The sequence below is a fragment of the Pinus tabuliformis genome, chromosome X (assembly GCF_031772625.1).
Source record: "Pinus tabuliformis cultivar Carrire ecotype Pingquan chromosome X, CPIR1, whole genome shotgun sequence".
Classification (NCBI taxonomy): domain Eukaryota; kingdom Viridiplantae; phylum Streptophyta; class Pinopsida; order Pinales; family Pinaceae; genus Pinus; species Pinus tabuliformis.
In genome coordinates this window covers 1,262,202,935-1,262,228,719 of record NC_142308.1, presented here as the reverse complement: position 1 = coordinate 1,262,228,719, position 25,785 = coordinate 1,262,202,935, and the positions used below count along the sequence as shown (strand labels likewise).

At 40.2% G+C, this 25,785-nt stretch overlaps 1 pseudogene; it reads right to left on the bottom strand.

Annotated features, from left to right (window-relative positions):
- Nucleotides 1-23,900, bottom strand: part of LOC149144582 (uncharacterized) — an 85,675-nt pseudogene extending 61,775 nt beyond the window's left edge.
- Nucleotides 23,901-25,785: the final 1,885 nt, after the last annotated feature.

Below are 25,785 nucleotides of genomic sequence, written 5' to 3'. Positions count from 1 at the left end.
TGAGCATCTTGCAGTGGCGAGGGAAGGCCATTCAGAGGGGTATTCCTTTCAAATTCAACAAGATGTGGCTATATTAGGAATCTTTTATTTCTCTTGTGCGGGGAATTTGGTCCTTGGGGGATTATCAGGGTATTACATCTGCCATGGATTTATTAACGAAGAAATTAAACATTCTTAAGAGGGAAGTTCGTAAATGGGAACAATTGTAGAAGGCCAAAATGAAAAAGGATCTAGATCAGATTGTTGCAGAAATGGAACTCTTAGTTCATCTTATGGATCTTATCTCTCCATCTTCCTCGCAATTGAATAGAATGCAGAATCTGGGAAGGGAAAAAAGACACATCATTAATTTTCAGGAGGCTTCCTGGTGTCTCAAATCCATGCCATTTAGATACAGGAAAGAGTATGCAATACGAAATGCTTCCATCATTTCGCTAACCAAAGGAAGAACAAAAAATTCTATATGGGAAATGGAAAGGATTGGGGGGAGGGGGGTGAGCTTTCTCCACTTTTGATATTTAGAAGGAGGTTGTTAAATATTTTGAACATTTATATTCAATCTGTAATGGTGTGGACTCTGCCAATCTATTGTGGGGTATTGAAAAGTTTCCTTGTATGTTCTCGGAGGAGTCCAATGTTGATTCTAATAGACATGTCATGTTCAATAAAATCTAAATTGTTCTCAAATATTTTGTGAAAGAGAAGAGTCCAGACCTAGATGGCTGGAAAGTGGAGATCTTCCTTCATTTATTTGATCTAATGGATCAGGATCTTCTCAATATGGTTGAATAATCTCGATTATGTGGTTGGGTTTTGGGTGCAATAAATTCCACCTTCATTGCACTCATCCCCAAGTCTTCTCATCTTGTTTCCTTCTCTGATTTCCAGTTGATTTTTATTTGTAATATTACCTATAATTTGATCTCTAAAGCCATTGTAGGAAGGATTAAGGATGTACTGTCAACCTACATCTTGCCAAAATAATGCAGCTTCTTATGAGGTTGTCAGATTCATGATGCAATGGCCACAACACAAGAATGTCTCCACTCTATTCATTCTAAGAAGAAAGAGGCTATTATTTTGAAACAAGGCATATGATTGTGTTGACTGGACATATTTGTACCTGATCTTCTTCAAAATTGGGTTTTCTATTGATAATATTGCTTGGATAATGGCATGTGTGTCTACAACAAATTTTATAGTATTAATTAATGGCTATATATTGAACTTTTTCCCGGCTTGTAGGGGACTACGTGAAGGATGTTCCTTGTCTCCTTTATTATTCATATTGGTTATGGATGGACTTAGTCTAAAGCTTAAGGAGGCACACTTGCAAGGCATAATCTAGGGGTTTTAGGTATCTTGATTTGTCGCAGTTACACACCTTTTTTTTGTTGGTGATGCATTAATTGTTGGACATGTATCATGGGAGAAATGGAAGGCCTTTTATCACATTCTAGTTAGATTTGGAGTTGGCTCGAGTCTGAACATGAATGGCAACAAATTTGTGTTGTTACATTCCTCTGTCAATTAGGAGGTTATCCATCACATTTCTAGGTTGTTCAATGTTGAGGTCTCTCATAGATATATGCGAATGTCGATAACTTTTGTGCAAATACTATGTCTTTACATAGATATATGTGAATGTCCATAACTTTTGTGCCAACACTATCTTTGTATAGACATATTTTCACCCATGCGTGTATAAATGTTTAATGTTTTTTTGTTTTTCAACACTCTTTGCATAGATATATTTTCACCCATGCTTGTATAAATGTTTAATGTTTTTATGCTTTTCAATAATCTTTACATAGATATATTTTCACCCATGCTTGTATTTTTTGGAGTTTGGAAATATGGCTTCCATCCTCAATCCCTCTCCATGAAGCCATCTATCCAATCCAGGCCCTTTTATGATGCTGGACCATTTTTTTCATTATTCTCTCTAACTCCCTGTTGGTGACTTCCATCCGACCATTGGCTTGAGGATGATAGGGAGTGGATAGTCTATGCCTGATTTGATTTTTCCTAATTAAGTCCTCAATCAAATTGGAAGTGAATTGGGTTCCCTGATCACTTACTATTTCTCTAGGGACTCCATACCTTGCCCCCAGAGGGTCAAGCAAGAAATTCCTTGTGAATATTTTCTCAATTAGAAATTCTTCCACTGCTTTCTCATTTCCTTCCTTTAGCACCTTGACCTCAGTCCATTTATCCTCAATCCCTCTCCATGAAATTTGAACTCGCGACTTGGTGGATACTAAAAGCTATACAAACCAATTGATCTACACCTCATGGGTATGCTTGTATAAATGTTTATTTGTTAATTAACAAATGTTACTTCTCCACATTAGTGTTTTTCTTATGATGTTAGTATCCCCTTTCATGTTGTGCTAAATTGTTATCCTCCATGCATGTTGGACTTCTATGTTATCATCCCCTTCAAATTTATGAAGTGTTTACTTTGTTTTTAGTGAAACGAGTTAAATAACATGGTATGAGTCGATGGAATACCATGAGTATTGTTGATTTGTGTAGGTTGGGAGGTACTTCCAGAACTCTAGGGCACGGGGTTTGGGAGAAAATTGACTACAAGGGTTTCATGGGAAAAATACCCAAGCAGTGGTGTTTTGGACTCAAGAAGGGGTTTAAAATCTAAAAATAAAATTATTATTATTTTCTAAGGTCAAGAGGACTAAAACCCTAGGTCTAGAGGGTTCCTTAGAGACTAAAGGAGAAGTTATTTAAAGAGGCCTTAGGATACAAACTAAGCATCAATATGAGTATCATATTGGTCATAGAGGCTAGAGAAAATGTAGCCCTAGTAGGAGGTCGAGCTAGGAGGCCAAGAATGGTTGCAAAGGAGGTCATGATCACCATAAATATGCAAACAAAAGAGGGTCGTAGACTTCTGAAGGAGCCGAATTAGCTAGAAGAGGAAGACACCTTTTGGTTATTTGTCTTACCCACATCATGTAAGAGACCACAAGTAGTTAGGAATAATGTGATAAGCCCATGGTAATGTATGTATGGTGTTGAGAGAACCATGGTAATGACCCATGGTATTGTATGTATGAAGCCTATATAGAGGCTAGAGACTCCCCACTGAGGAGGTCAAGGATTATTGTATTGACAAGCATATGGCTTGGTTCTAGTGAATATGTATACCCATCACCAGGGCACACATTACACTAGGTTAAAGATGCCCTTTATGTAAATCGCAGGTTAATAAGAATAAGGGAGTAGGAAAATCCTTAGCATGATAACATTGTAACATTAGCCATGCCAATGCAGGCTATCATCAATGTAAACATCATATTGTAGCAAGAAGTCCTCTTCTAAATATTTATGTAATCAAATCAAGCCTCTTATGGGTTATTCCAATGCCTTTTATATTTTTCATTGTCCATCAGTTAATTATGTAACAATAACAATACAATCATGTATTTTCCTTGTGCATAGCAACACCATTTCAACTAGAAATGAAACATACATTCATTATCATGTAAAGAATACATAAGAGTACTTATCTTGTGAGCTTTCAGGGAAACTGAGTCAGGGACTATGACTCTCCACCCAACCATAGATAGCTATAGCCAGTCCTCACTTGTAGCTATCACCCCTGAGCCAGATTCCAGAGACTGAGATGGCTTGCTCAAGGGATTGTGTACTGACTTCTAGTTGAAATAGGGACTCCAGAGGCTCTCCCACCTCCACACACCAACCAAATAGTCGTCCAAAATTCCACATGGAATCGAGAGGCATGCTCCCTCCACCCTTTAGTTGCTCAACAACTAATACTATGCGTAATCCAAAGGCTTCACCTATACCTTGAAACATAGTGGTTCCACCCACTAAGGTAATCCATAACTCATTGTCAAACTAGAAAAACAACCATCAAAATCTTAATGTTCACATCTACTAGTGTTCCACTAAGAAATGAGTGTTCACCAAAAATGGAAAATTAACTCTACATTTTTAGGTGGTAATATGTATGAAAATATGATGTTTAAGTTAAAAAAATGGAAGTCTAAAAATTGATGAATAGCATGGTGTTAATTTGGCGACTAAGAGACAAATTCCAATCATGGGACTAGATTCCTTTTTTTTGAGAGGACCAATTTTTACTTTTGAAGCACTTGATTTGGACAAGGGAAAGTGTCTTTTAGAATTGAAGCCCACATGTGCACAAAAGGATGGGTCGATCGAAAAGATAAATTGGACACCCATGGATGGTTATAAATTCAAGTCAGGGGAATCTCATTTGGACATCATCACGATAATTCATCTTTCTTTGGTTTGGCTTGCACAAGTCTGAGGTGGTTCGCGGAAGTTTTCTTGCATAGGTCCAAAACTGCAGGGTCCAAAGCTCACACGTGAGATCTACGGTTTTGATTTCCAGCCTCAGGGATGACATATGCATTCTTCGGTCGCAACTGTAGGCACGTAGGCTCATGAGTGTGGTTGGATGGTTTCAGCTGCATGTATGTACACTGTTTACATTCAGTTGGAAACTAGGGTTTGAATTTTCAGCTGACCATAGTTGAATGTAGAATTTGACAGTTTACCATAGATAGTGACAATTGACTGTAGGTTTATGAATCAAGATTTTGAATATTAGCATTGTTGGGTTCATCTCTTGGATGTTGATTAGTTGATTTTGCTGGATAGTTTTGTGGTTAAAGATATGGATCATTAGACTGCCTCTTTGCTGAACATTTTATGACAATCTAATAAGAAGAAGAATTTGAAAGGGTTTTCCCCATAGTGGGTTTTGCCTTGGTCTCTAACCAATCTTGGTGTCTCTACGTGTGAATGCTTTTCTTCTATTGTTTCTTTATGTTCCACGACATTGATGATGATATTGTTCTTTCTATATAATTTCATATGTTTTCGAATAATGTGGTAAAACTGAATAATGTTATGATGTTGTGGGGTGAATCTAATATGTAAATGAAGAAATGCAATTGTCTAAAGATAAGAATAATATAGCCCTAAGAAAATTAACATGGTATCAGAGGTGGGCTGAAGAAAATTCATTAAGATCATCCCCATGAAGACACCATCGAAGGAAGAGAAGATGGAGGAGACCTAAAAGAATACCAGGGTATGAAGGAAGCCTTAGGGAATATGGTTATAAGGGTTTGATGGATATTATGAGGTTAGGGTTTGGAATAAACCATGGATTATGACATATATTTGATATATGCAATCTAGAAACCCTAACATGATCAATGTGAAGATGTTTTATCACTTGTGACAAGTTTGATGTAGCGCTAGATGGGATAATCTCAATTAGGCCTAGTTGCTAATGAAGTTGGTTGAAATATAATGAAGGCAACAATTTTATATGGACAATGGACAATAATGACCCTTGAAGGCCGGTTCAAGACGGAGATGCTCACCTCTCATTGAAGACAAGCATTTTTTTGATTTATGTTAATTATTTATGTCTTTACTTTTGTTTAGATTTATTGATTTGATCATTGATTATACTTCCTGCATGTATATTTGAGTATTTATATAATTCTAACCTCCTGATGAGATGTGATAAGTGGATCCTTCTTGAGGATCATCCGAGGTGCAAGAAAAGATAGCTAGTGCAGGAATAGAAGAGGTACAATTTCCCATTACAAGTAAGTGATACAAAGTGCAAAGGCATATGAATGTTATAGGTTATGTATAGTATATTGTTTGAGTTGCAATATTGGATGGAAAGGTAAGCCCTAAGGCATGATGGGAATATAACCTTCATGAATGACTCATATATTCATTTGAAAGCTTGATTTATGGTACATGTGATATATTGGTGCACTTGATATTTGACAAGTATCTTACATTTTAGACATGGTGGATTTCTTGATTTTATGAAGCAAGCAAGATACATTGTTTTTTATGTATGGTGACTTGATACTATAGTTAAATGCTTGTAATAAGCATGGTAACCTTGATGATGAAAGTGTAACAATAAGATGGATACTCAGGATCTTCTTGTTGACCTTGTTTAGTTTTCGATAAGCTTAGAAAGTATGAATGGATGACTTTCCTTGATATGATAAAGAAGTGATGTAGATCCTTGAAGTATGATGATACACTTGTTAGTTGCCCTAATTATTTGACACTAACCCTTGATGAAAGTTTGATTTCATGTTCATATGAGATGATGAAGTAGTTGATGTTGATATGTTATGAGTTATGACTATGATGTATATATGTCTAAGAATCTGATATGGTTTGATGATTTAATAGTTATGATGATGCATGACAATATTATGATAGACAGGTTGATGTTTTGTATGATGATGATTGAAGTGGCTTCCGATTTAGATGGAGAAACTTTTCATGAGATTTTTAACACCTATTATTATTTGAAAAGAAGGCACTTTACTATTGAAGGAAGGATTATAGACATGAATAAGCATATGATGTTGTGTAAAAAGGTTTTGGCGAGTTCTTATTTTAGCAGAGAAGGTTTCTCCTAGTCTAAGCCCCAACCGTTGGGAGAAAGGCTGAAGAGTGTGGTTATAAGCCTCCCAACTGAATGGAAGAAGGCCTATGGATGCGATTGAGCCTGTAGGACACAAAATATAAATCCTTATGCATTAAGAGCACACCGGGAGTATGACAGTTGTACAGATATGGAGTAGACAATAGAAAATTCTATGAATAGGGAAGTTTGAATGTGTGACTTACTATATAGAATGTGGATGTGTTGACTAAACGTGTGTTTGCAAGGGAATGGAATATGCATGTCAGCATGCTATTTTGATTTGATCATTGAAGTTATATATGATAGTATTTGATAACAGGTGCAAGGGTTTAACAAGATTTGGCTTATTGGTTTAATACAGATGAGCAACATTGGAATTATGACATGATGTTTGACAAATCATATATATGTTTTGGTTTATGGATTGATTGGAGTCATAGTGATAACATGTTAGGATTTTAATCATATTTGGTTCTTGATAATGGTAATTTGCCTTGATGTGGAATAGTAATGCTATGTAGACATAATTGATTTTGTATTGGCATCATTGGCATTTGGCACATTGGTTGAAGTGTAAACAATTATGATTAAGTATGCAATAATATCACAATGAATGGATAGAACTTATATGACTTATTCTTGGTGTATGCATTCACATCTAGGGACATAAATAATGATCATAAGGATGACTTTATTAAGTCTAGCTTGATATTATAAATAACAACTGTTGACATGTCAAATAGATAAAGTTTGTAACTGGTACTTGGATGTGAGCTCTACTTGGGGACTTGAATTGAAAATCTTAACAGCGATACTAGCAAGAACTTTCATAACTTTGATGGTTGTTCTGATTTGACATTCAAGGTTTGATAAGTAGACTTGGTTGATTTGATTGCCTAATATTGATTCGTTTAAGGCTGAGCATATTTGCAGAAAGCATTGTATGAAGCAAGCCCCCTGAGTCTGACATGTCTGCATTGATAGTTACCTAGTGAAACAGTAAATATTTGTCGATCTGAACTTCAAGGTATCCAAGGCATGCCTTTGACTTTGATTTTATATGTTGATGATCTATTCTTGATAGGTAACGAGTCTCTGATGATCATAGGAAGAGGAAGTTGGCATCTGAAGTTTGAAATGAAGAACTTTGTATGATGAAGTTTGGAAAAGGAAAATATATCATGAACGTATTGAAGAAATTTTGGAAAGTGGGAATGCAAAACCTTGGACACCCCAATGGAAATAAATTTCAAGAAGTTATGTAGATTTATTACGGAACTTGACTTGGAAACTGACAATTGATTGAAGCATTGATGTCCACTATGAAAACCCATCTAGATATATGTATTGCAAAGAAAAAATTAAGTCAATTCATGATTGAGCCGCTTCATACAAATTGGGTTGCTACCAAGCACCCTTCGAGATATTTTCATGGGATGATCAATTTTTGGTCTGAGATATTCTTCCTATGATATATGACTGCATGGATGTACTGATGTTGTTTGGGATCATTATTGATGAGATGAGCACATCTGGGTGTTGCTTTAGTATGAGATATGTCATGATATTTTGGATGAGAAGTTTGTAGCTTTAAGCACGGCCGATGTTGAGTACATTATTATTAGCATAGCTAGTTGTTGGGAAGTTTAGTCGAGGAAGCTCTCTAAAGGGTTGTTTGAGCATGTTCTGGATGTGACTGTAATACATTGTGATAATAAAGAGTGGGATCTGATTGGCAGAGAATCTCGTATATAGTTGGGACTGAGATATCTTCATATATTGAGACAGTGTTGTTGTATGAGACAAGCTTAGGTTTGTGTGAAAATTTAATCTATTGCAGCAACTGAAAATTATTCTTCTAACTGTAAGTTTAATTATGCAGTTTCTTTGCTATGGCAAACAATGAATAAAATCACAGCTACAATTTTCACCATAAAAATACTGCGGAAAAATAAATAATGGAAACTGAGAAATTCTAGCACACACAAGAATTTTGACATTGTTATTTTTGGACAATTGTGCCTGGAAAAAACCAATGTGGGAAAGAACGGTGCAACAAATGAGGGTTTTATTATTACTTTTCAGCAACAATTTTGAGTACAATAGTTAGATTCTCTACTGGCAATCTAATATGAGGAAAATACTCGAAAAATTATTGTGAGAATTTTCTCTCACCCCACAGCTAATTCTTTCCACCAAAATTACCTCCTTAGCCACATGTTGAACCTTCTGTGTTGCCCTTCGTGTAATGCTTGCACAAAACCTCTGGGGATTTCAACCTTCCTCTCAATGCCTCTTCCCGGGATGGAATACCTCCACCTCGAATGCTGCTAACCTCCTCTACTTCTTGCTACTCACCATCTGGCCCTATCTTCTTTGTTGAATCTCTACCACTGAGTATCTGCACTAGTGTATTCTCCATTACCACATCGATCTCTTATAATCCACTATTGGAGCACTAATGACCAATATTAAAACTTAATAAACGGATGGAATCATCTTTGGATCGATCCATGTGAGTTTCTAGAGAATTGTCACCTTGACTTAATTAATTCTAATTAATTAGCCATATTCCCTAAGTTCAGACTGAGGAAATATGAAAAAAGTCTAATAATCTAATTAAGCCATCTCTAGGTGGAATTTCCAGAAACTATTTCTAGGTTTTTGAGATCTCATGTATTCTAGCCTCTCCATCAAATTTTGTGGCTAGAATAGATGTGATACTACAAAAAATAACACTCCCTCTTAGGGAGGAATGTGTTCTAGTGCTGCACACCCTACCCCAACACCCTGTCTTTGTATCATCTCTTGTCACGTTGCTGGTGTCTCGCCACTTCTAACCACCAAATACTGCGCAACTCAAATATATGTTGCATCCGTGTTGTCATTGACCCTGTTGAACTGTTGACAACACTGTGTTTGCACTGCAACCCCCTCTCATATGTCGCTGCTGCAACTGCAACATTCACGACTGAAAATTTGTCCCTGCTATTGAAATGGGTTTTCCACCATACCCATCCGTTCTCTGAAATAGATGAACTTAGCTCTCCCTAGAGCTTTTGTGAGTATGTTTGTAACTATCTCTTTGGTGGGAACATACTGTAGCTGTACGGCCCCACTCTGTACACAATCTATGATGAAAAGACACCAAATATCTATGTGTTTCGACCTATCATGAAACACTGGATTCTCAAAGATCTTAATGCAACTCTGGTTATCATAGTAGACTCTGGTCACCTCCATCCTCTTCTTGAACAAGCTTAGTAGCAGCTTTCAAAGCCACATAGCTTCGCATGTAGCTGTGCTTGCTGCCATGTACTTTGCTTTTGTAGAGATCAGTGCTATTGACTTCTTATTCCTGCTGCACCATGAAACCATCCTTGATCCAATGTTGAAGCTATACCTGGAGGTACTTTTCGTGTCTATTGAATTACTTGCCTAATCTGCATATGTGAACCCACATAGTTTGACATCATCTCCTCAAGTATATCTCAACTCATACTCGCCTGTGTCACACACATACCTTAGAATATGCCTCGCTGTTGCCTAATGTACCCTCTTTGGATCTACCATGAACTGACTAAGGGTATTGACTACGAAGCAAATATCTGGCCTAGTGTTGATCAGATACATGAGAGACCCAATAAGTTTTCTATACAAGGTGGTCTCGGCATCCTTATCATCTGATGCATCGATCTTCTTCTAGTTGGTGATCATGGGCGTAGACATGGGTCTACAATCTTTCATTTTGAACCTCTTTAGAATATATGTAGTTTATCTTCTTTATCCAAGGAAGATCTCTCCATCCTGCTGCCACACTTCCAATCCTACGAAATAATGCATCAACCCCAAATCCTTCATGTCAAACTTTGTTGCCAGGTTCCTCTTGCAGTCTTCTATGAGCCCTGATGATCCTCTCAAAGAGAGATCATCCACATACAAAACTAGGATGAGAGGCTCACCCTTTACCATCATATATTAAAGGTTGGGATCTGCATCACTCTTGACAAATCCCATCTGCTGCAAGTAGTTGTCAATCCAACCATACCATGCCCTGGGAGCCTGCTCAAGTTCGTCTAGAGATTTATTCAGTCTGCACACATGAGTGCACCTCTCACGAGTCTCAAAGCCCTCTAGTTGTTCTGTGTACACCTCTTCCTCTATCACGCCATTCAAGAATATTTTTTGACGTCCATCTGGTGAATCTGCCATCCCCTCTGAGCTGATAGGTATATAACTGACTAGATAGTGGTGTATCTAGCAACCGAGAGGAAGGTCTCCTCATAATCTGTCATTTATTTTTGCACATAGCCCTTTTCCATGAACCTAGCCTTGTACTTTTCCACACTACCATCTGCAACATACTTGATCTTCTAGATCCATCTAAAACCTACAATTGACTTGTCTTAAGGACTTGGCACCACCTCCCAAACATCATTCGTCATGATAAATCTATATTCTTCTACCATGGCATCTACCCATACTTGATACTGTGTGGCCTCCTGAAAGTTGGAAGGTTTTTCAACCTAAGCCACCAATGCTTGGTACTTGTCAGGTTGTCTGCATTGTCTATTGTTCATCCTAGGAGTTCCAATAAAATCCTCTACATCTCTCAATGTCTGACAAACCTCTCTGTTGGCTCGACCACTAGTGGTGGGAGGTTCCACCAGCTCCTCCTCATCTTTCCTCTGCTGAGAACTCCCCGGATCTCTTGCACCTGAGGAAATACTGGTACTATTCACTGTACTTGATCCCTGTGAATGTCCTCCTGTCGGTACCATTGGCTACCCCTGTGGTTGCCCCTCCTGCTGGACCAAATGAGATTCTACTGATTGATTCTGATCATCTGCAGGCATCTCATGAGATCTCCTAAAATCTAGGTCCTCCATGAACTTCATGTCTCGTCTCACCATAATCTTCCTACTGCTAGGAATGTAGATCCTATGTGCCTGCTAGGTTTCACTATATCCAATGAGAAACCTCTTCTCTATAGTTTGATATAATTTGATATGCTTTTCATCTGGAACATGGAAATAAGAAACGTTGCTAAATATCCTGAAGTGACTAACTTATGGATTCTTCCCTGTGAAGACTTCTTCTCGCATTCTCTTCGCCAATGCTCTATGAGGAGTCCTGTTATGAATTTACATTGTCGTGTTACATACCTCTACCCATAAAAGTCTGGGCAAATCATGGTGATAAAACATAGCTTTTGTATCCCCTAACTATGGTTCTGTTGTTTCGCTCCGCTACCCCATTTTGTTGTGGATTATATGGAGTTGTCCATCCTCTTCTAATGCCTTCCTTCACGCAAAAATATGTGAAGTATTTATCAATATATCATCCACCATTATATGAGTGAAGCACCTTGATCTTCGTCCTTTTCACATTCTCCATGAGAGCCTTACACTCTCTGAAATGATCAAAGACCTCATCTTTGGTCTTCAAAAAGTAGATCCAGGTTTTCCTGGAATGGTCATCAATAAAAGTGACAATATTCGACGCCACTGAGAGATCTAATGGTCATCGGCCCACAAATATCTGAATGTATAAGTCCTAACATGCCATCTTCTTTGTTATCACTTCTTGGGAATGCTGCCTTAGCATACTTCCCAAAGTACGCATCCTCTGCACACATCATCATGTTCCATGCCAAGTTCTGGAAGCCCTTTTACTGTTTCTCTGAGCATCTTGAGCACTCCATGGTGTAGATGTCCCATTCTCCTATGCCATAACCCATTCAAATCCTTCCAACTTTTATTGCCACTGCCATTGCCTATTAGTGCCATTGGAGAGTCAAGCTGCAACCTGTACAATTTGTTGCTTCAAACTCCAGTATGTCTTACCTTCTTCTTGCTTGACTGTTTGACATATAATTTCTTCCCTACAAAGTGGATACCATACCCCTTATCTTGTAATTGGGATACTGAAATTAGGTTCATACCCAATCCTGGCACATGCAATACATCTGTAGCATTGGTGCTTTCTCCTGACTCCCTCTGAAAATCTATGGTACCTCTCTGTATTGGAGTACATTTTGTTCTGTTTCCATAGTAATCTAGAAGTCCATCTGCTCTCCCTTGTAGCTAGAGAAATATTCTCTAACCCCTGTCATATGAGCTGATGCTGCACTATCTATAGACCAGACACCTGTGAAGTTAATCCTAACAAGAAAGAAAATTCGTCCTCCAACTTGGAAGACAAATTTGAAGCCTCTTGAATGTCAATTTTGTCCATGATCATGCTAAAGAGTTTACAATATGCTATTCCTCTTTCCACCCAAGGTTGATTCTACAATTTCAAACTGTTGCAAAACCCTCTGCATCCCAACCAAGGAGTCTGCTCAGCAAAAATCTAAGTTGCAACTGCTCCCTCTGATTGCTAGAATCATTCTCTTGGGCAATTCAATTTTTCTGCAATCATGCAATTGATAATTGAATTCCTGTCCCAACAACTCGGCTTGCCTGTTAAGGAGCTGCACTGCTTTATAAAATTTCATCCTGCTGCTTCCTCTGAGCAACAAAATTCTCTCTTCCACTTCTGAGCTTCCTGGTTGATCATGTATGCTCTGATAGCATGTCAAAATTTCATCTATTATAGAAATTGGAAATTATTCTTCTAACTGTAAATTTAATTATGCAGTTCATTTTCTATGGAAAACAATGAAAAAAATCACAACTACGTTTTTCACCCTAAAAATACTATAGAAAATAAAATACTGGAAACTGAGAAATTCTAGTGCACACAAGAATTTCGACATAGTTATTTTTGGACAATTGTCCCTGGAAAAACCCAATGCGAGAAAAACCAGTGTAGTAGATGAGGGTTTTATTATTATTCTTCAACAACAATTATGAGTACAATGATTTAGATGCTCTACTGGCAATCTAATATGAGGAAAATACTAGAAAAATTATTGTGAGAATTTTCTCTCACCCCACAGTTAATTTCTGCCACCAAAATTACCTCCCTAGCCACACGTTGAACCTTCTGCGTCACCCTTTATGCAGTGCTTGCGCAAAAAATTTGGGGATTTTAGCCTTCCTCTCACTGCCTTTTCCTAGGACTAGAATCCTTCCACCTGGAATGCTGCTAACCTCCTCTACCACCTGCTACTCACCCTCTGGCTCTATCTTCTATTTTCAATCTATGCCACTAAGAAAATCAAACTTCCTAGGCAACTGAGTATCTGCGCTGGTGTATTCTCCATCACCACATCGATCTCCTATTATAATCCATAGTTGGAGCACCAATGACCAAGATTAAAACTTAATCAATGGCTAGGATCATATTTGGTTCGATTCGTGTGAGTTTCTAGAGAATTCTCATCTTGACTTAATTAATTATGATCAATTAGCCATATTCCCTAAGTTTAGACTTAAAAAATATTTTAAAAAAGGCTAATAATATAATTAAGCCATCTCTATGTGGAATTTCCAAAAACAATTTCTGAGTTTTGGAGATCTCATGTATTCTAGCCTTTCTACAAATTTCGTGGCTAAAACACATCCGATGCTACAAAAACTAATAGGTTGTTGTCTCCATGAGAGGGAGGATGAATAAGGTATCCTTTGGAGATGTATTGTTTCTTGCATAATATTTGATTTAATGTTATGCATGAACAGGAAGACAGAGGATTGTTGCTATTAAGGCATTATGATTGAACTCTTCAATGAGTTGTTTAAGTCAGTTCCAGATATGAGCACAATGATATTTTTATGATTTACAGAGAGTAGGATTGATCGAGAACAGTGAGCAAGCTCTTCCCCCCTGTTTAAGCTTCCAGGGTAAGGAATTGAGACGTAGGGCTCTTGAGGCTGAGGGATCTCTGGACAATAGGGAATCACCCCTATCGGTTACCCATAGGGTGGAAGATGTTGCTACCATATCTTGGTCTATGTAGAGTATACCCCAGTTGGCATCATACCCACAAGCCGGGCTTGTTGGCATTATCGCTCCCAATCTGGCCAACAGGTTGAGAGAGAGATTGGGGGTGTATGATCCTTACCTTTGGTAAGTCAGGTATCTCACTCAAGTTGATTATGATGTAGGTGTTCTAACACTAGACTCTTAAGGATCATTGTTGGGAAGATCAACAGGAAATAGGATGGTTGTGATCCTTACCTCATATAGCAAGTGGTATCTCGCCTATTGCTCGATATAAGGTGGTAACCAAATGATCCCCTATATGAGATGACTTGGGGTGAGAGTGTCCCATAGGACCTTCCTCATTTTCATTGGATTTTGGGTTGAGATGTGCTTCCCAATGTAATTACAGGTTGATCAGGGCACCTTGATGATAAACTCTTTGATTTTTCCCGGGTTGTACCATTGAGCTCCCTGTTGGGATATGATTTTGGGTGGTAGTAGTGGCCCCCCAATGAATAGAGGTGGTATCTTGGACTCCCCTTTGATGTTAAATTCTTCTTCTTTTAGATTTGAGAGTGTTCAACTTATGAGTAGAGATGAGAAAAAACGACATTTGAGACACATGATGTAGTTGAAATTGCTCCCTAGCTAAGACGAAGTGTTAATTTGGAAACTCAGAGACAAAATACCATCATAGGACTAAATTCATCTTTTCAAGAGGACCAATTTTGACTTTTGAAGCCTTGATTTGGACTACGGAAAGTGTATTTTAGAAATTAAGCCCACATGTGCACAAATGGATAGGTTAACTGAAAAGAGAAATTGGTCACTCATGGATGGCTATAAATACAAGTCGAGTGAACCTCATTTGGACATCATCATGATCATTATTATTTCTTTGGTTCGGCTCGCACAGGTCTGGGGTGGTTCGTGGAAGTTTTCTCGCACAACTGTGCAAAGCTCGCATGTGAGATCTAGGGTTTTGGTTTCCAGCCGCATGGATGACACAAACATTTTTTGGTTGCAACAACAAGCACGCAAGCTCATGAGTGCGGTTGGAGGGTTTCAGTTGCATGCATGTACACTTTATGCGTGTAGTTGGAAAGTAGGGTTTGATTTTTCAGTTGACCGCAGACAGTGACCGTTGTCTGCAGACTTCTGAATCATGGTTTTGATGATTAGCATTGTTGGGTTCATCTCTTGGATGTTGATTAGTTGATTTTGATGGATAGTTATGTGGTCAAAGATATCGATCATTGTACTATCTCTTTACTAAACATTCTATGACAATCTAATAAGAAGAAGAATTTGAAAGGGTTTCCCCCATAGTGGATTTTGCCCTGGTCTCCGACCAATCTTGGTGTCTCCATGTGTGAATGTTTTTTTTCTATTGTTCCTTTATGTTCTATTGGATTGATGATGATATTGTTCTTTCTATATAATTATATATGTTGTTGAATAATGTGGTAAAACTAAATAATGTTATGATGTTGTGGGATGAATTTAATATGTAAATGAAGATTTGCAATTATCTAAAGAAAGGAATGATATAGCCCTAAGAAAAATTAACACATGGTAATGATACCCTAACTTTGAAAAGAATAGCTCAAAAAGATTTCTCTAGGTGCACTTGTTGGTGAAAATACAGTTTTGAAAATGAGCACTAAACGTTTTCCCTTGTTACCCATGCTATGAAATCTTCAGGTCTACGAAATAGGTGAGTTTTTTAATATTTTCCCTATGTGCCAACTATCGTAGCACTGAAGAGTTAATTGTTAGATGGATACTTCGTAAAAATTGTGCCCTACCTAGTGAATAGTGGTGAAAATGATTGTTGTAGCACCCTTAATGCTCAAATAATCTCTGCAAATAAGATTTAGTCATGCCCTAGCATAGGTAGGTTGGTGATGTTGTGCCCTATATTTTGCTCCAATATGCTTTAGGTCTTATTATGCAAATGTAGAGAACCATGGTGGGAAACCTACTCCAAAATTAGCCAAAATCACACAAAAAAATAAGTGCAATTGTGGGATGAAAATGGCATTTTTGGCCTTTCCTAAGTGAAGGGTTAATGTCAGACCTGACCAAGTCTAACCAAATTCACTGATACTGTTGCATCTTGTCAAACTATGTTTGTTTGGTCAAGTCCAGCTAGGTGATTGGGCTTTAGTATGACTTGATCATTTTTGGAGTACAGTTCAGTTCAACCCATCGATTCTGGGTTGACATGGTTGGACACTATTACTGTGCTTCTAAGATAATGGGAGACTTTTTTATTCTAGGAGTGTTCCACCTTTTTACTGATTTTGCTAATGTTGTGGGTAAGAGATCCAGTCACCTAAGTTTTGATTGATGATTTGTTTCCTCTAATTTCATTTTGCTCTACATTCTATATCATCTCATCTCCATGTTTGTAAGTGAAATATTTTGGTGACATGCTTTTTTAGTATATTTATGCCTCCAGGGCATTTCTTACAATTGCCAAGTTTTCCATCCATTTGTCTTGGTATTTTTCAATCTATCCTTCAGGAATTGATGATTCTAGCTGCAATATGGGGGAATGTTTTCTCCTTCATAGCTTCTATGTTAGCTTCTTATAAGATACGAATGTGATGCTTTTACTTTGCAGGAGGTAATGTAGGCTTGTCACTACTCAGGGGTGCTTTTTTCTTTCTCATTTAAGGAATCGACCATCCTAGCTGCAATAGGGATGGGAAGTTTGCCACTACATAGCTTCTATATTAGGTTCTCACAAGATACAAATATGATGCTTCTGCTCCGTAGATTCCATTGTAAGATTGTCACTTAGATAAGTTAGTAAATATAACATTGATAATAAATTGAAGTGAACAGATATTCTTTCAATAACATAGGAAGTTAAATTGATATTAAAGAGTGATTTTTATGTGTATCTCTTTTAGAAAGGAGGAACTTGAGTGGTAACTAGAAAAATATGCTATATAACATTTCTATCTTGCTGCATACAGTGACCCTCACAGATTGGGCTTTCTTATAGGTTTTTTGTGGTCAATTAGGTAAAACCAAGTACATACAAGGTCATGATTATATGCCAGGTAGGTTCTTAGTTTTGAAACTAGAAGCAAGGCCATTTTAACAAGTGTAAGCATGAGAACCACATCAATTCTAAGTGTTGTAGGAGTTATGCCTACCTTCTGCACAACTCATACAATTTGTGTTTTGGGCTAGTGCATGCATTTCTAAGGTAGAATATTTTGAAGTCTAAAATTCATGAGACAAATTAAATTGATCTTAAATCCGTAATACACCTCATGTTTCCAATGAATAGAAAACCAAAGACATTCTTCCACATTGGATTTCTTACAGTAAAGCATGCTGCAGATTTTTGGTCATGTTTATTTATATAAAATTTTCCTTTGAATATTTAATGAAATTGTGTATTACAGGAAACCTATGCAATTAGGAATTTTATGTGTGCATTAATACCCTAAATCTTGGTTAAACATGTAGGTAACCCAAAATATATGTTGCAGATATCATACAACAGTTTAGGATTGAAACAACATTTAGTCCAACCAAGGGCATTTTTCTAAGATTCTATTCAATTTATATCAATGATTTTCATCAATGGCATGGTAAAGGAAATGCACCAATCTAAGTACCATGGACTTCATGCTATATAAAGATATGTCATATAATGTATTTATGATTTTTCCTTCCCTAGCAAATTACATGTTTATTTGGGGTAGCATCGGATGTGATCTAAACATGAAAATTGGTGGAGAGGCTAAAGTACATGAGATCTCAAATACCCAAAAATGGTTTGGGAAGTTTCTAACAAGTTTGAGAGATATTAAAATAATTAATATTTTCAAAGGAGTACCTAAGTCTAAACTTAGGAAAAATAAAATATTAATGGGTATTAATATAAAACTGGGTTAGAATGGTCCAAAATTCATGGATCAAGCCAAATCTAATCTTAGCCATTGATTATAGATTTAATCTCGGCCGTTGATGGACCAGTGAGAAAAGTATAAGAGGAGGCTTGAGGGTCAGTTGGAGAACACACCGAGTTGATCAGTCATTCTATTCTCTAGAGCGGGGTTTGCTAAGAAAGATAGAATCAGTGACCTAAGTTGCAGCTGAGGGGTACTGAATACATAGCAGAGAGGCAGAGTCATTACCAGAAGGAGTAGTGCAGAGTCGGGAGAGGTTGACGCAGAGCCATCCAGAGGCCACGGAGGTTGATGCAGGGCTAGCTAGAGGCCATGCAGAGGGAACCACGAGCTACCCAGAGCTAGAGAGGCCAGCATGTGAGACACAGAGGGCCTAGGGGTTGACGCAGAGGCTCTAGAAGTTGATGAAGAGGCCAGAGAGGCTGACGCAGGGCCTAGAGGCGGCGCTGGAGGATTTCATGGGATAGACTGGGAGTTGGAGAGCTAGATAGGGTGACACAGAGCAACAGAAGCTACATTGTTGCTGTGGGATCATTCATCCAGTGATTTAGCCAAAATATCTATCTCTCACTGAGAGGTACTGCTGTCGAGTGCATTCTCTATTGGGTGAGCCATATCTGGAACCCAGGTTGTATTATGAAAACTACATAATAATAAAACCCTATGAATACCTGAACCGATTTTCCTGATTTGGGTTTTTCTGGGGACATTGGTCCAAAAATAACGGTGTCACTTGTGTGCCTGTTTTCTTTTAGTTGATGATCTGTAGATGTTGATACTGTACTTGTGTTTATTTTCAGTACTTACATGGTAAATAACTTGTTAAGTATTTAAACAAGAAGGAAGAAATAAACCAGATAGTACAAGAAGAATTTCTAATGGGCTAAACTTAGAAATTCCAACATGGTGTCAGAGGGTGGCTGCGGATCACAAGATAATTGAAGGCATCAGATGAGAAGAGTAGTAGCAGTAGAAACAATTGTCCCGAGTGACAGAAGTTGTTCCTAGCAGAAAGTAGTAAGGAAGGGGTGATATAGAGGGCCCACGTCATCAGTTCGAGCTAGGAGGAGGATCAGCGCAGAGGTAGAGAGGAGTAGACCTATCCTACACAGTTCCTGGTCATATTTATCATTCTGGAAGGATCGACGCTGTGGCCAGGAGGTGTAGATTTTGTCAGTGTTGGGATTGCACAGAGCCTTGAGGCTCAGACCTTCAGATTGCTGGGGCATAGGAGGCTATGGGTAATTTGTGGAGTGAAGATGGTGGGGTACTGTGGTTAGAACAGTACCTAACAGGCCAAGACCAAGGAGGAGGGAGTTGTTGCCGAGGATTTCCAGCCAAGGAATCTGGATCAGTGGTACAGTTTCCCAAACGATCAGAGTGGGGCATCTTGACATTGGCAGAGGGGTTTCTAGAAGGGAAATCGAGACTCATAGGGAGTCAAACTAAGAACTTCCAGATGGAAAGTTCAGAGACTCAGCAGGAGTCGATCAGAGGACTTCCAAGAGGGAAGTAGAGAGACTCGGAAGAGTTGAAAGAGGAGCAACGAAATGGCAGTGAATGGGATGAGAGGTAAGGATAGACTGGACGGAGCTTCCAACTTCGTAGTCTCAAAGGTCACGATATTATCTATTCTAGACAGATATCACATCAAGGACTTTGCCTTGAAAACGATAGTTATCCCAATTGACCCAACTGAAAATGAGAAGTACGAAGAAGCAATGGCCAGGGCGAAGTGCATCATCCTTGATGGGGTCAAGGATCTTATGGTACCACATATTGTTGAGAAGAATATGACAAATGAGATATGGGAGGCCTTGAAGAAGTTGTATCAACATACTTCAGTGTAGAGGAAGATGTTTCTTGAACATTAGCTGTGGTCATAACAGATGAAGAGGGGAGAGAAGATAGATATCTTCCTCGGGCAATTGACAGAGATCCAGGACTAGATGACTTCCATAGGGGACACACTGGATGAGGAGATGTTGGTGAGGACCGCACTAAATGCAGTCTCAGAGGATTGGGAGTTATTTGTCCAGAGCTTACTGGTGTTGTAGTGACTACAACCACCCTCCAAAATTTTTGCCTGCATCAATTTTGGAGCCTCTCTTGAAGAGTTTCACTTGATGATCACACGCACTCGGATTCACTCTGTGAGCTCGTGTGAGTCTTTACATTCACCTTACTTGTTTATTGCACTCAGGTCTCTACATGTTGATGTCTAAGTCATGTTTGCGACTGTTTTATGGTTATCCTCAAAGGCTTTGCTTCGTATGTGTTTGATGTGTTCACCATGAAAGCATATGTTGCACTCACACACAGAGTCACATTCACTGTCGTGTAAGCGTCATCTCGATCATGAATGATCAATCATGAGTGTCATGCTTGTCGCTTGCATCATCGGTCAGTCATGTTTAACATATGTATCTGGATGGTTTGGTCATTTCGTCGTCAATTCATGCGAGTGTGTGTCCGTATGATCATCTATGCAGTTCCCTCTGGGAATTGCGTAGTTCTCGCTGCCAGTCTCCCAGGCAGTTCCCCAGAAAAATTGCACAATCCATACCTACTGACCCCTCATGCAGCCTGACCCATTCCTCTGGAAAAGTGCGCAAATTTAGATTTCTAGCCCCGACTAACTGTTCATTTTGGAAAATTCACCGAGCATTCCTACCTTGCCTTCCAGCAGCCAAAACTGTTCCTCCCAAAATTTGCGGAATTTTTCCTCGCAACCGAGCTAGACCTTGTATCTAGTCACTGTCGACTCAGATCGCCTGTCTCCATCTCTTAGTGAATCTTGTGTAGTTTTCATTAGCATTTTCCCAGAGCCATCATCCCGAATCACATCCCTACTGCCTCTCCCGGTCACTTGCATTCGAATGATCATGTGTCATGGTAGACTAATAGGTTTTGGATTTGATGTCGTCTCGTCATGAGTGACTACAGGTACAAGTACACCAACAAACATGTCAAGGCGACAAACGGGATGAACGAAGGGAACACATGTAGATGGACAGGTTCACCAACAGAAAAACGAGTGAAGCATGCAAAGCGGAAAAGCGCGACGAACATGCACCTTCATGAACAAGTTATCTTGTCAATCCTTCCAACATGAAAGCAAGGAACAACATGCTAAAGCCTCATCAAGCGAACCAAGGACCATCAAAGACTTCACACACTTCTCCATGTGGAGGTGAAGCTATGGTACACCATGAAGACATCCATCACTTAGTAGCTCTCTAGCTCGACATGCACTCCAACAACAACACAAATGTACCAACAATGTCATGTCAAGTCATGTCGAGTCAAGTTGCCCACATCTCTACTATCGGCTTGTTTTCAATCAATGCGATGTAACTTGGAAGCCCAAGAGACCCACTTGTTGAACATCAAGTCATGTAAGTTAGAAAGTCGTGGAAGTCGAACTGTGTTGGCTTAGTGGGGCCTGACCCGGGTTCGGAAGTGATTGAGCCAAGCAAATCCTGGTACTATTGGCCCTTTCGGCAACAGTCCGCAGAGCGCGGATTGAGGTCTCACTCGAAGTAGTATGGGAGGGTGCTAGAACCAAGTTTCCGCACCCTGGGGATGTTTGATATGAGGCGATTGGTACGCGGTCCAACCTTCGCCCTTGCTGCACTACGCGCACCTGTGGGCACCCGGATCCTTGTGCTATTGTCTTCGTGCAGTTCTAGCTGCAGCGTAACCCGTGTTATTTACCCAAGTCTTCCTTAATTAGGCTCTGTTAACTTGTTTACTTATATTATTTTCATATATAAGCATTCATACGAGTATTCATCAAGTGCGCACAGTAAATAACTAGAATAAAAGTAATGTATAACATCAACATAAAGGTTCAAAAATAGATGCACAAAATAACCTTCTCTTTATTATCTTTCAATCCCAAGTATAGACCCGACTCCGCACTGTGTACTTAGCTGCAGGGGTTCACGCACTCAGCTGTGGACTCTACTAGGCCGCTGCGCACTCAGCTGCAGAACCTCTTCTTACCCCTACGACTTAGTACACTTCAGTTTCCACTCTATGCTCTAACCATGCCTTCGCATCTCTCTCTATTCTATTCTAAGTTTAGCTCTACACTTAGAGCCTTGCTCTATTTATGCAATCCCATGGTTCGCGGACCATGGGTAGGCCGACACATCTTTACATTAAATTACAATTCTTAGGGCAGACAACCCTATGACTCGATTATACAATTCGCGCTTTGTGCTCGCACTTTGTGGAGTTCTACACCAAAATTGACCAAAACATGGGCTTTGAGCCCCAAAACCTGCTGTGGGGGATTCCATGCCCAACAAGCCCCCAACACAATCATCGTGACTCATCCTGAGTCACTCTGTTGGTGCGGAGATCTTGGCATGGTGCCCCTCCAACTGTGCCTGTGTTTCATGAAGGTCCACAGCGCACTATTCTGCCATCTGCCAGATCTGCTCTACTCTTTCTGTCGAATGCTCACTGTCAGGGGTAGATCCCTATCTGAAGGCATGCATCACCTTCATTTGTGTAATATTTCCTTCAATATCAGTAGTGATGTGGAAGGCCTCATGAATCCATGGCTGGACACACACTTTAAGTATTGCCTCTTTCTATCGTGCGACATCCACCTGTTCCTTCAATGCCTTTGCTTGTTGTAGCTTTGCCAACTGCTGGGTCAAGAGAACTATTTGTTCCATTCTGCGCACACTATCATACTACAATTGGAGCTCCCACGCTTTTGTTTCCAGGTGTTGTATGGTGGGGTCCTCCTGTAAGGAAGTGAGGACTGCGAGGGATTCTTCCAACATCATAGTATAGTCCTGCACTGCCTGTCCTATTTCCTCTAGCCCCTTTTGGGTAGCACCAATGCATTGTTCCATAACTTTCGAGGGTGTGGATGACTATGCCTGTAATTGCAGTTCGGCAATATGAAGGTTGAGGTCCAACTGTATCCTCGTTGCTTCCTCCTTTGCCTCGTAGAATCCACTAGCCAATATGTGAATTCACACTCCAACTAGTAGGTCTGTCATAATTTCTGACTCTGGAGCATGACGACATGCTTCCTTTACTATCTGCTCCAGCTGTTGATTCTGTGCCAGCACTTCATCGCGTTGTAGACTAAGCTGCTCAATGTTGATTCGCTATTTGCTGAGCATTTGTACAGTGCATCCTTCCCTAGCGTGGAGTTATGCTGTCGCTCCATCCTGTAGCTGGTATAATATATCCTGCAGAAGGGCAGCCAAGTTTAGGCCAAGTCCCTTGATCCGGCCCACCGCGGATCTGTCCTCCGTGCTGTCCGCTGTCATTGCTCCTTCTGGCAGCACAACGGTATTAGCCATTTTGGCCCACAACAACTGCTACGTTGCCGATGTACCTACAACACCGTAGGCGGATATTGTTCCCTCCTGTGGGGGACACACTTGAAGTTCCTGAAGTTGCACCTTGAGGGCCCCCAACACAATCTGCTGCTCCGTCATTACTTCCTGGAGTGCTTCCCTGGTGACCTCGCAAACTATGTCATCGATGTCATATAGGTCACCCTCTGTGAGTGTAATGGGTTCATTGTCCAGCTTGGAAGCCTTGGTCTTCTTCCGTGGGCCTGCTCGTTCCATATCGCATAACTGTTTCAGTTGTGTAGATCCCGTGCTTGGTTTTGCGCCTTCCACTGTGTCTGTTCCTTATCCCGCGGTCAAGTCCGGTTCTCCTTCTTCCCGCGACGTGGTGGCCCCTATTTCTTGTGTTGTTGCTAGTTGTTCGTCACCCTTAGTCTGCTCTGTGGCGGCCTTTGCTGCCTTGCGGAAAGCCCTTACCTCCTCGGCCAACTGCTCGTTGCGCTTCTATTGATCCAACAGCTTGGTGGCATCCTTCTATTTTTGTACCGCTATCTTATCGCATGCCGCCAGATCCGGGGCGTGCCACTCAGGTGGCCACGAGTCGAGCACAATGAAAATGGCATCATCAATTGTGATGAACGTTTGGTCTAGTTCTGCGCCGGATATTTGCGCGCCTTAATATGCACATTGTGCATATCCACCTTGAAGTCTGCAAAGCTCCGCAGACTGTTGTACACTGTGGGGGATAGGTGCAGCCTTCTGTTAATCCATATCTGGACGCTCGCCTCCATGAGCACCCATAAGATCTTCGTCCAACGGATCCGTGTGGCATCCTTTGTAGCTTAGAGCGATGCATATTTTGTGGCCTCTAGAAAGTCCTGTTCAAGAGGAGGGAACTAACTATCCTCAGGCAGTTCCTCTGACACCAGTATGATGGACAAGAGAAACCATGCGTAGTGGAAGGTCTTGCCCTTCTCCTGAACTTCCTTGCAGTTGGTGAGGAATTATTCACAGAGGAAGGCTACCCAGTTGAATTGGACCCCCTCCACGCATTTTTCGCCCAGCGTGACGACTGTCGCTAGTACCTCGTTGCCGCGACATTTTCGCATCACCTTCCCAGCCACTAGCTGGGTGGCTACGCACACCCCTTTGTCTGGAATGATACTAATTACATAGCTTCTCTGCTTATTTTCCAACTTGTATTTCTTCTTCATGGCCTCTGTGAGTGCCAAATCTCCGCTTTTGCCAACTATTTCCGCAGGGTCCCTTCCCTCACAGGGAAGTTGAAAAATCCTGTGAATAAGCTTCGTCATGATGAGAATGGTATCCTCCAGCCACAGGTACCCATCGTGTGCCAGGCAAAGCAGCTGCCTGATGACAAAGATTGTAATCGGTGTGTGGTGAAAATGCGAAATCCATAGTAGGTGGAGTAGCCCGGCCTTCTCCACATCGCGCAACCATTTCTGCGGTTGTAGTGTTGTGACGGACCCCTCCTTGCTCTGTTGCATGAGTTTGCTAGTCTCCAAATGTGGGAATTTTTCACTATTCGCGAGGTCCCAATCTTCAAATTTCATCGTGGACACGCGGCCCAGAACCGAACCTTCAAATAGAATTCCATCTGGAAGGAGTGGGGTTTGGAGTGTGCTCTTAGTGGCATCCAAATCCTTGGGTACTTTTGCTTTCCCTTTCCACGGAGGGACATACTTAGGCAGTTTTGCTGCAGTGCGCACCGACTGGATGTCTTCTTCCATTTCTTCATCCGCCTCTATCTCCTTTACAAATGATCCAAATGGATCCTAGAATACTCTGTAAGTCTTCAAAATCGCTTAAAAGATCAAAACTATCGCATAAGGAAAACCTATGGAAGAGTTGATTACACTATCGGGAGGCAAAAACACCAAGAAACAGTAGAAAACAGGCTTATTGGAGGCTTGAATAGTGAATGCACAGGAGCTGTTAGACCTGGCCGATCAACGGTCCAGATCTGATCAGCGAATCGCAATCGACAGTGGCGAAGGGAGGCTATCGGCAGAGACCCCATGACATATGCGACTGCGATGAGCGGGGTAAACGAGGACTGTCGATCAAGTGCACAGATCAATGACCCATGTTGGAGCGAGCTATATTCACATATATATATGCGATGCGATCGGCCAGACCCGAT